General features: G+C 35.2%; 1 pseudogene; it reads left to right on the top strand.

Annotated features, from left to right (window-relative positions):
* Positions 1-4,316: 4,316 nt before the first annotated feature.
* Positions 4,317-8,323, top strand: LOC120250440 (annotated as a pseudogene).
* The last annotated feature ends 2,569 nt before the right edge of the window (positions 8,324-10,892 follow it).

Here is a 10,892-nt window from a genome sequence, read left to right as displayed (position 1 = left end):
ATAATAAAAAAATTAAAAAGATAGACATACATGTATCATTTGCCCAATCCAATGGAATATAAAACATAAAATAAAAAAATAAAAAAGGCTATTCGCTGATCTTGAACTTGTGCTCTCTCATAAAAAAACTAATAATATTTTTATAAGCTTTTTAAGTAAAAAAAGCATCAAAAAGAAAAACAATATTGCAACTCACCCCCCTGGTTTTATGACCTGCATGTGCCTCTCATTAAGGCCCTTCTTCTATCATCTCCATCCATCAACTTGTCAAAAATCTCCTCCATTCTCATTCAAAACCTCATCATCATACATTTCTATTCACTCCTTTTTTTAATTATATAATATATAATATATATATACACCCACACATATGTATATATGTATGTATGTGTTGACACTTGCTCCTCAGATGATGGAACTCCAGCATGTCATTTTGGAGATGCGTGCAAAAAAAAAATCATAAAATCACTACATGCATTGGAAAAGTAAACATTTAAAAACAATATCACTAAAAAAAAAAATAGGATTTGCTTGTGATGAAGACATTGACAAGAACAAACTGAATGTATATATATATATATAGTCATAAAAGTTTATTTTAAATATTTTATTTTTTTAATGTTGTTCTATTCATGACTCTATTATTCTCAGTCAAACAATAATTTTTATTATTATCATTATCATTAATTATTTTCATAACTTCAACCGTTTGGCACTAAATGATATATACTAATTAATAATATATACTAGAGATAAACTAAAAGAACAAGTTCATATTGAATTGATTCTGTTGGTCCCCTCTCAAGTGATCTCATTGTCTACTCGCTGTCTTGCTTATAGAGCAACACAATCAACCACATTTGCACCACCTGAGATTACAAAAGCTCTTTGTTCTTCATTTTCATACATTTATTAATTATTTATTTATCTCTTATATGTATATAATAAAATCATAAATATATATAAATATTATAATTAAAATGAATGTTATAGATAGGGAACAATATCACATGGTTTTGAATGCATATTGAAGGGTTTGTGAGGTAACCGGTGTGCCAACTCCCTTTTCAACAATTGAGTCTTGTCTCTTGTCCTTCCCATTTGTCATACTCATTCTACATCGCCCTTCTCCTTTATGTCCCCTTTCGTATCTACTCATACTTATGTATAAATATTACCTTTTATTATTATTATTATTATTATTTATTTTTTCTATTTTTTATTTTTATTTTTGGTTGTGTTTAATATCACAATAAACAGGGAACAGTGAATAAAAAATAACATAATGAAATTGAATACTAGAATAAAATAAATAAGAAATAAACATCTATTATTTTGGACTCTTAACTTAATTGAAAAATGGTCTAATTTTGAAAATGCGTTAATAATGCTATGGATTAGTTATTTTCAGAAATAAAAACTCTTGTTTAAAAATTAAGTATACTCCCTGATTCTTCACATGTTTAGTTGTTATTATGAAGAATAATGGCTGCAAATATATATATATATATATAATGATTGTAAATATAAAAATATGTAAATGATTTTTTTCTATCCATTTTGTTTCTATATTAGTCAAGTTTAGAGGAATTTGTTTTTATAACTAACTTCATTGAATTTATTTCTATAATTGCATCAAAGATATATGTAAGATCCATGTTAAACTCAAACAATTGTACATTTCGTCCTTTTTGTATTATTTTTGTTATTGACAACTCATTTTTTTGTCTAGAGTTTCAGTTTTTTTAGACTTTTATTTAAATATTCTTAAAAAAACTTAAATTTTCATAGGGATAAGTATAAAAAAAAATTTGAACAGAATACTATAAAAATAAATTAAATAATCAAATTCAAAAATTTTTATGCCCATTCCAAACTTACTGTAATTTATTTCAAATTTCAAACGAAATAGGCCCGGTTTAAAAAGTCATGGACCAGAATTGAATAACGGACCCAGATGAAATCGGTTGGTGAGACAACGTGGTTGGAACGGGTCCAATGATCGCACACGTCCTTGTCCAGCGTGTGCTAATCCGGGTCCAGCCATGACCCAATCGTGTCTCGCACGTTGGACAACGACTCGCATTCAATTCTCTCATTAACTAACTAACCAACCCTTTCTTCAGACCTCCAACTTAACCACCTCCTTTGATACTTAATTAAACGCTTTTTTTTGTATTTATTGTTTGCTTTTTTTCATTACTTTAAAAAAATGTTTTTTTATTTTATTGGCGTTATTTATATTTTAAAAAGTTTAGATCACATTACTTGTACATTCATGGAATCAATCAAATGTTTTTCATTGTTGTTGTTTTTTTATTTTTCCCCGAATGCAACAAGCGGTATATATATATAGTCAGTTTGCATGCCCTCACCTAGGCGATATAGGTGTAATTAATTGAGTTTGAGTTAAGTGGCAAGGTACTTGAACTTGAGTTCAATTGAAAACTCACTGGACTTAGTTTGAATCAAGTATTAAGATGCTCAAATTTGACTCACTTAACATGACTGTGATCAAGCTGAGTTCAAGTTTTCTCCGAATTGAACTTGAGTAGCTGCTTGCAAGTAGTAGTGTATCATTCACATTTGTACCGGTTTATACAAATATTGTGTTGCAAATTTGCGTTCACAATCAGGGACCTTTGGCATCACTGCATTCAGGGTGTTTCAAACCCGATTAATGAACATTCTGCAAACCAAACCTTATCACACCAAGCCCAATGCATATAGACCAAAAATCCCTTTGGCAAATGTTTATGAATATAAAATTAAAATTAATATGCATTGGTTTTGAAGAGCTCAACTTGCCTAATTTAAGAACCAGGCAAGTCCCTAATTCTCTCCTATCATAAGATGCTGTGTCCACATGAAAAAAAATTAATTATAATAGGAAAAAATAAATGGATACGTGGCAGCCTCTGATAGACCAGAACAAAAGAATTGCCTGATTCTCAAATCAGGCAAGTTGAACTCGATTTTGAAAGTAATTTTTATCTACTCGAAGTTTATGCTTTGTTAGTCATTTATTATTTTTCCCCCAGTTTTTAATTATTAAGTCAATACTTATTATAACCTTAGGACTATACAACTAGCCCTTAATTTAATCACCATGTTTATTAGGAGAATGATCTTGTGATTTTTGTTTCTTCCCTTTTTAAAACATTGTTATTTATAGATTTTAATAAATAAGAAATAAAAGAAAGGATTTTTTACGGATGAACTTGAAAAGGCCTTTGTGATAGGAATTAAATAATCCAACTCACAACTTCTCACCTTACAATAAAGATAATTATCATGACCATATTCAATAAAAGCATAATGTTGAAAACAAAGTAGCATGATGGGCTAAATGAACATTAGCCATTAGACATTGGACATTAGCCTAGTCTATCACAAATTCAAGCTAACTACTTTAAATCTATGAAAAAAGTGAGACATAAATATTACTAATATAATCAACATGTGAATTACTGTTTGATCACTTAATTAGATAACCGTCCAAAGTATATATTAAAAATTAATTAAAAATATACAAATATTTCTTCTCAAACATTGACTTGCATTTGTAATCATTATTATTAGCAATTAAACAGCCTCCAAAATATTAAGCCAAACAAAAAGAATCAGATGATTGAGTGCATGTCTTTGTTTTCGTTTTTCCTTAATTAAAAAAATCCAAAAAGTAAATCTCACAACACTTTCATGAATTCCATAAATAAATAAATAAATATATATACATATAATCTGAAAAATAAATATCTAACAAATAATTAAATAAATAAAAAAACTCAATCCATGTAATAATTACAACCATGCTAATTCCCAAACCAAAATAAATAAATAAATAAATAATTTATTTATACGCAAGACAAGCATCAGCCTATCAAGGTACGCCAGCTCAGCAGCTCATCCAACGGTAACACAACACGTAAATCACAATCGCCTTCAGAGTTCATACCATACGTATCACCAGATCCATTCCCCGCCAATTGAAATCCAAATCCGTCCCTCCGTTCACTTCACGCCACACACTCAGCCGTACGATGATCGGTGACTAGACCTTACCTATGTTATAGGGGTCATAGAGGTCATTTCACTGCAGCTCCGTTTCAATTTCCCGGCAAACTCACGCTCCTCTGTTAAACATCTCCGTCAAGGGTATAACCGTAATTATGAAAGTTAGAAAGGGGGTAGTTTCGGTATTAGACTGTCTATCCCTCTGCAACGTTCCCCAGGCCAAGGGGGCAAAGCAAAACAAAGCAAAGCAAACCAAAGCCGGCTTCTTTCTCTCTCTATCTCTTTTTCTCTTTTTCCTTTCTCGCTCTTCTTTTCATCAGCTCCATTTGAACCTCTCAAGCATCTCGATCGCTTCTCCTCCATCATCATCATCGTCTTCATCGTCTTCTCTATCTTCTCCTAAACGCCATTGACGAGATTGAGAGAAGGAAGGTGAGAAGTGGAGATCTAATGGTGGTTTGAGAGTGTAGTAGGGATAATGCGGCGGCTGGAAACCCAAGAGGAGCAGTTTGAAGAGAAGGAGGAGAAACCACGGGGACGATCGCAGAGCCGGCGAGTTACGCCGACGACGAACAGTTCGATCGTGGAGAAGGTCTTGCTGAACGGGGACGTGTATCGTGGTGGATTCGTGGGGAACACGCCACACGGTGTTGGGAAGTATCTGTGGACGGACGGGTGCATGTACGAAGGGGAGTGGAGGCGTGGGAAGGCTGCGGGGAAGGGGAAGTTTTCATGGCCTTCGGGGGCGACCTTTGAGGGTGAGTTCCGGTCGGGGAGGATGGAGGGGATCGGGACCTTTACTGGTCCTGATGGTTGTACGTACCGTGGGTCTTGGGTTGCTGATCGGAAGCATGGCTTCGGCCGCAAGTGCTACGCTAATGGAGATTACTACGAGGGATCGTGGAGGCGTAACGTGCAGGAAGGGCAAGGGAGGTATGTGTGGAAGAACGGGAATGAGTACATTGGGGAATGGAAGAATGGGGTGATCTCCGGCCGCGGGATTCTCATCTGGGCCAATGGAAATCGGTACGATGGGCACTGGGAGAATGGCGTGCCCAAGGGAAGCGGGGTTTTCACCTGGCCGGATGGCAGCTGCTACGTCGGTACCTGGGGGAAAGACCCCAGGAGCTTGAACGGCACCTTCTACCCGTCGTCGCTGCCGCAGCCTCGAAAGAGATCCTCAGTGGATGGGGTGGTGCTTGGGAGAGGGAGCGGCGTCGCGGCGGAGAAGGGTTTTCCTCGGATCTGCATCTGGGAATCGGATGGGGAAGCCGGAGACATCACTTGCGACATCATCGATACGCTTGAGGCCTCGATGTTGTACCGTGATGGGACATCATTTTATCGGGGATCGGCGTGTAATCGGAGGAGTCCGTGTTGTCTCACGCCGGGGGAGGCGAAGAAACCCGGCCAGACGATATCCAAAGGGCACAAGAACTACGATCTGATGCTTAACCTGCAACTGGGCATCAGGTGTTTGTTTGGGTTTTGGTGGTGTCTAGGGTTCTTCTTTTCGTTGTTAATTGTTGTGTTGTTTGGTACTGTTATTAGGTATTCGGTGGGGAAGCCAGCGTCAACCGAGATGAGGGAACTCGTGGCAGGCGATTTCGACCCGAAGGAGAAGTTCTGGACGAGATTCCCTCCCGAGGGGTCCAAGATCACTCCTCCTCACCCTACGAGCGAGTTCAGGTGGAAGGATTACTGCCCTATGGTCTTCAGGTATTGATTTCTCCTTGATCACATTCAATTGGATTCAGACGTTGCTTTTTCTAATTGTTTACGTTTGTTTTGAAAGTTTGTCATGATTTTGTTGCGGTTAATGGTTTTTGACAGGCACTTGAGGAAGTTGTTTTCTGTGGATCCTGCGGATTATATGATGGCCATTTGTGGGAATGATGCTCTTAGAGAATTCTCTTCGCCCGGAAAAAGTGGCAGCTTCTTCTATCTAACCCAGGATGATCGGTTCATGATCAAAACTGTGAAGAAATCTGAAGTCAAGGTTTGCCTTAGATTTCTATCTTTTGATCTTCCTTTTCAATTTTGATGCCAAATCTGCCTGATTTTTATCTGGGATGTTAATGAAAAGATACAAATCATTTCTGATGCTATTGGTGATACTGAATTTTTTTTTGGAAATATTGTAGCAAAGATTAGCTTCATGTTCATGTTTTACTTCTGTGATTGTTCTGAATCACCCAATGAGTACTCATATGGAAATTTCTGATCCAAGCACATGGAGTTGCCGTTCAGTTGGAAGCATGCAATGCACTCATAATTTTTGTGGTTGACTTATTGAATTTTTTTTTTTTTTTAATCTTGTGCAGGTGCTTATTAGGATGTTGCCTAGTTACTATCAGCATGTTTGTCAATATGAAAACACACTAGTTACAAAGTTTTATGGTGTGCACTGTGTCAAACCAATTGGCGGACAGAAGGTATCCCATTTGCTTATCAGAAATTATTTATCTTTTACTCTCTGCCAACAATGATTCAATGAACTTGCGGTTGATTCATGCACCTGATAGGTGCTTTTCTTTCAATTCTTACATGTGTATTTGATCATAATCAGGTGCGATTTATAGTGATGGGCAATTTGTTCTGTTCTGAGTATCGAATTCATCGGCGATTTGATCTGAAAGGTTCTTCCCATGGACGAACGACTGACAAGGCTGAGGAAGAGATTGATGAGACCACCACTCTCAAGGATCTCGACCTCAATTTTGTGTTCCGCTTGCATAAGTATTGGTTCGAAGAGCTTCTAAGGTAATTCATCATCTTGGCCTAATAAGCCTCAAGTGTATTCTTGCTCTTCTATTGGTCTAAAAATACCTTGTTTTTCCAGACAAATTGATAGGGACTGTGAGTTCTTGGAAGCAGAAAGGATCATGGATTATAGTCTTCTTGTTGGAGTTCACTTCCGTGATGATGCTTCAGCTTCTAAAAATGGGCTTGTCACGTTTTAATGTTTCCCCAAGTAAGTTGGCTCATATTAGTGTTTTTTTGATTGCCTATGAAACGCTAATAATGGATAATCTAATTTTCCTCAAAACACCTTATCAGAATCCTCTGGCAAGACTAATTCATTATTAGATGGAGACATGGTCGAATTCTGCCTATCAGAATCAGAGCAGGATTGGCCAAATGGAAGGTATGCCTTGATGTCAAGTACCTTGTTTTAGTTACATGTTATAATCTTTTCTGTTGAGTTGATAGGGAAGTGGGATCCACCTATTAGTGTAAGAGAAAACCAAATGGTATCACCATCACCAGTGAGACCACCAACCGTTTAGTGTATCACTTGGTTTGAGTCATATTCTTATTCACATGATGATAATGACACCGATTTTCATCCCTGTCAAAATCCACCTTTTTAAGAGCATCATTTATTTATTTATTTTTGCTCAAGTATAATAATAGCCACTGGAAGTTACAGTATGATCCAGCTTGTGTTTTATTGATTTTGAAGGGAGCTATGAAGTTTAGAAGGGTAATTACATTTAGGATTGCTGTAGCATGTATACAGTTGCCATTTCAAACTTAAAAAATAACCATCTTTTCTAAATTGGAAGCCGCCTTATGACTCCTCATAAGATTCCTTATCTCAATCTTGTTTTAGTTGCAATCATGTTGTCTTCTTGATCATGATGCATCCCCCCCACTGCCTTGTTCTCAGTTGACATAAGCTTGAGTGTTGCATCATTAGGGCCCTATCTGTTTACTTAACGGGTAGTATACACTGCCGAATAAAATGATATCTTAATTACATTCTCTTGACACATTGAATCTTCTAATAAGAAAGATTTCTTAATCACATAATCTAATGTGTTCTATTTATTTGTTTGAATATCCTAATCAGAAACACTCTGATCCGGCTGGGCGCAAACATGCCGGCCACAGCAGAGCACATTCCAAGACGAAGCGAATCGGAGCCATTGTCTCCGACCAGAGTAGTAGGACAACGGCGAAATGGTGAAGTGTATGAAGTTATACTCTACTTTGGGATCATCGACATTCTTCAGGACTATGACATCAGTAAGAAGCTGGAGCATGCTTACAAATCCTTACAAGTGGATCCTGCCTCCATCTCAGCAGTGGACCCAAAGCTCTACTCCAAGAGGTTCCGTGAATTTTTAAGCAGAATCTTCATGGAAGATGAGTGAGTCACAGTCACAGAAGAGATATACATAAATATTATATATATATATATATATATATATATAAAAGGCATTCATCAATGATTCCAGATTTTGGGATTAAAAGAATTGGCAACCACTTCAACATGGTTGCACATTTGCTGGTGGAGGTGGGGCTGAATTTTTGATGCTCAGCCATGGTACGAAATGAATCATTCCTGTACATGTTTCTCAGGAGAGATCTAAATTTTTGGTGAGTGAAAGAATCAAAGATAGTGGGAAGAAAGAGTTTTTTATTTAATAAGAGGTTGAGAATGTACAGATAGGCGGTGGTGGTGGTGATTATGGATGAATTGGATTTTCAATTACTTCATTCTTGAGAGGATGAAGAAGGGATTGCATGAAAAGAAGAGAAAAGCTAATTGAAATTGCTGATCCAATCTGTTGCTTCTTGTGCAAATCTTAGGTCCAATTTTGGTTAACTGTTTGTTTGACCAAGTTTAAAGTCTTAGACACGGTCGGGTTTGGTGTGAAGGTTCAAAAGGTCAGGGTTAGGGTTAGGGTTAGGGCTAGGGTTCACGTTGAGAAACGTGCCTCTTTATTTTTATTTTTTATTGTTCTCTGTATATGAGAATGAGGTCAAAGTCTTTGTCAGGGTCAGGATTGGTGGGGTTCTTTACCGTACCCTTCCCTTGTTCTATGTTACCCTTTTGCCACTTTTTACTGTTGTATTTTTTTTTTTCTTGCCCTTTTCTTTTTTCTTAAAAAAAAATTCATTACCTTGTGATGTGAATTATTACATATAGCTACTGTTTAGGACCCAAATTCAAATAGTACCCTGTGTATATAGATGCGCTGGGGATTTCATCTCGGTTTTATTACTATTTTTGGTTTGTAATGTTTCATCTTTTATTGTGCCTCTTTCTTGTTCCCTGTCTCCCTTAAATAATAATAATAATAATAATAATAATAATAAATACGTCTTTAAACCATTGGTTCCTTGTGATGGATTCTGCCGTACTTGCTTCTTCCTTTCTCTTATATACATATATATATATATATATATATATAATCTTGGGTGGCTTTGTTGTTGATTTTCTTTTCAGTCTTTAAATAAAAATAAAGTGTATATAAATTTAAAAAAAATGGTTTTTTTTTTGTTATATATTTGTGGATCTTGATTCTTTGTGTTATTGACTTATTGAATAAAATATTATCAAAGAAAATGAAATGATCAATAATCTGAAATTACCTACTCAAATGTTATTAGAGGGATTTTTTTTTTATATAAAATATGATAATCCAGGGAAATAGATCTCACCCTCAGAAAGATAACCCAAGTCTTCAACGTGGACATGGAAATCATTTCAGGTCGTCATATTTTATAATTGAGGAATAACATAATATAATTTGTCATAATTCTTAAATTTAAACCTTTTAAATTATACCTATAAAAACAACTAAAATAATATATTATTTTCAAGAATTCTATACAAAAAATGAAATGTAACATTTATTTGAGATAGAGGATGACTGTTATATAAGTATAATTCAAATCTAAACACAAGAATTTGTTTTTTCCTTTGCAGAGAGAATAAAAAGAAGCAATTATTAACAAACGGTACATCTTGTGTTCTTTCAGAATCATTATTAACATTGGTGATGAAAAATAAAGAAAAGGAAAAAAGGCATGCATGAATGGCAGAGAAGGCCGGCACATAGTCAATGTGGCAGACCACACAAGGATAACTTCCACAGTGTTTCCATAAATCAACTTCTTTTTCTCCTTTCCCACTCCTCTCCTCTCCCACCCCCAACCCCCAACCATCATTTACCTCCTTTTTTTAATTAAAATTAAAAGAAATTACTTTCTTATATTATTCTTTATTAAATTTAAGAAATAAATAAATAATTAATTAATTAAAGTCAAGGGGTTTGATTTTTTTGTCACGAGAACTCTAAGGAAACAGAAACACAATGCATGCATGCATGCATCGAGCCTCCTGAACATCACTCTATCTCTGCCATCTCAGTTACTAGTTACTTGCTTCACTGTCTCCTTCTTCACTGCTTCCATGCTTCCACAAACATAGCATACCATCCATTAATGCTCTTCAACCTTAATCAATATATATATTAATATATATATATATATTATTTATATATATAGATTGATGATGAGAAGGAGGGGAGTGAAAGAGTCATACAATGTGATGTTTTAGTATAAATGTTGAAGTAGTGTTTTGATGTTACTGAAATTTGATTTATGGTTTGAATGTGTTTTTTATTAATGTAATTTAAAGATTTTATTATTATTACTTTTTTGGAGATTGATGTATATATATATATATATGAATAGATATATATAGAGTTGAGAGAGTTTGTTGGTGTGTGGGGACCGGAATGAGACATAGCTTTCAATGCAGACACGGACCATGAACATAAACTGATTAAATGTATGCACACACTTTGTCAGCTTCATTCATGAGTTGGACAAAAAAGGACACTCCCACTAAATTCTTGTTTATGAGATTTTAGAAAACTACAAACCTCTTAACAGTGATAGTAACAGTAACATTCTCGTGCAAATTGTTATTCATGTGTGCATGCATGTGCTCTTATTTTGTACAAAACCATATTCATTATTACATGGGTTTTTATTGTTTTTCTAAGGTAAATTTTTAATATGAATCCAAATTATAGTTCATTTTTTATTTCAGTATTTAAACTTTAATTTAAATT

The sequence above is a fragment of the Dioscorea cayenensis genome, chromosome 19 (assembly GCF_009730915.1).
Source record: "Dioscorea cayenensis subsp. rotundata cultivar TDr96_F1 chromosome 19, TDr96_F1_v2_PseudoChromosome.rev07_lg8_w22 25.fasta, whole genome shotgun sequence".
Lineage (NCBI taxonomy): Eukaryota > Viridiplantae > Streptophyta > Magnoliopsida > Dioscoreales > Dioscoreaceae > Dioscorea > Dioscorea cayenensis.
Note: the sequence above shows the minus strand (reverse complement) of the source record. Positions and strands in the feature narration are given on the sequence as shown.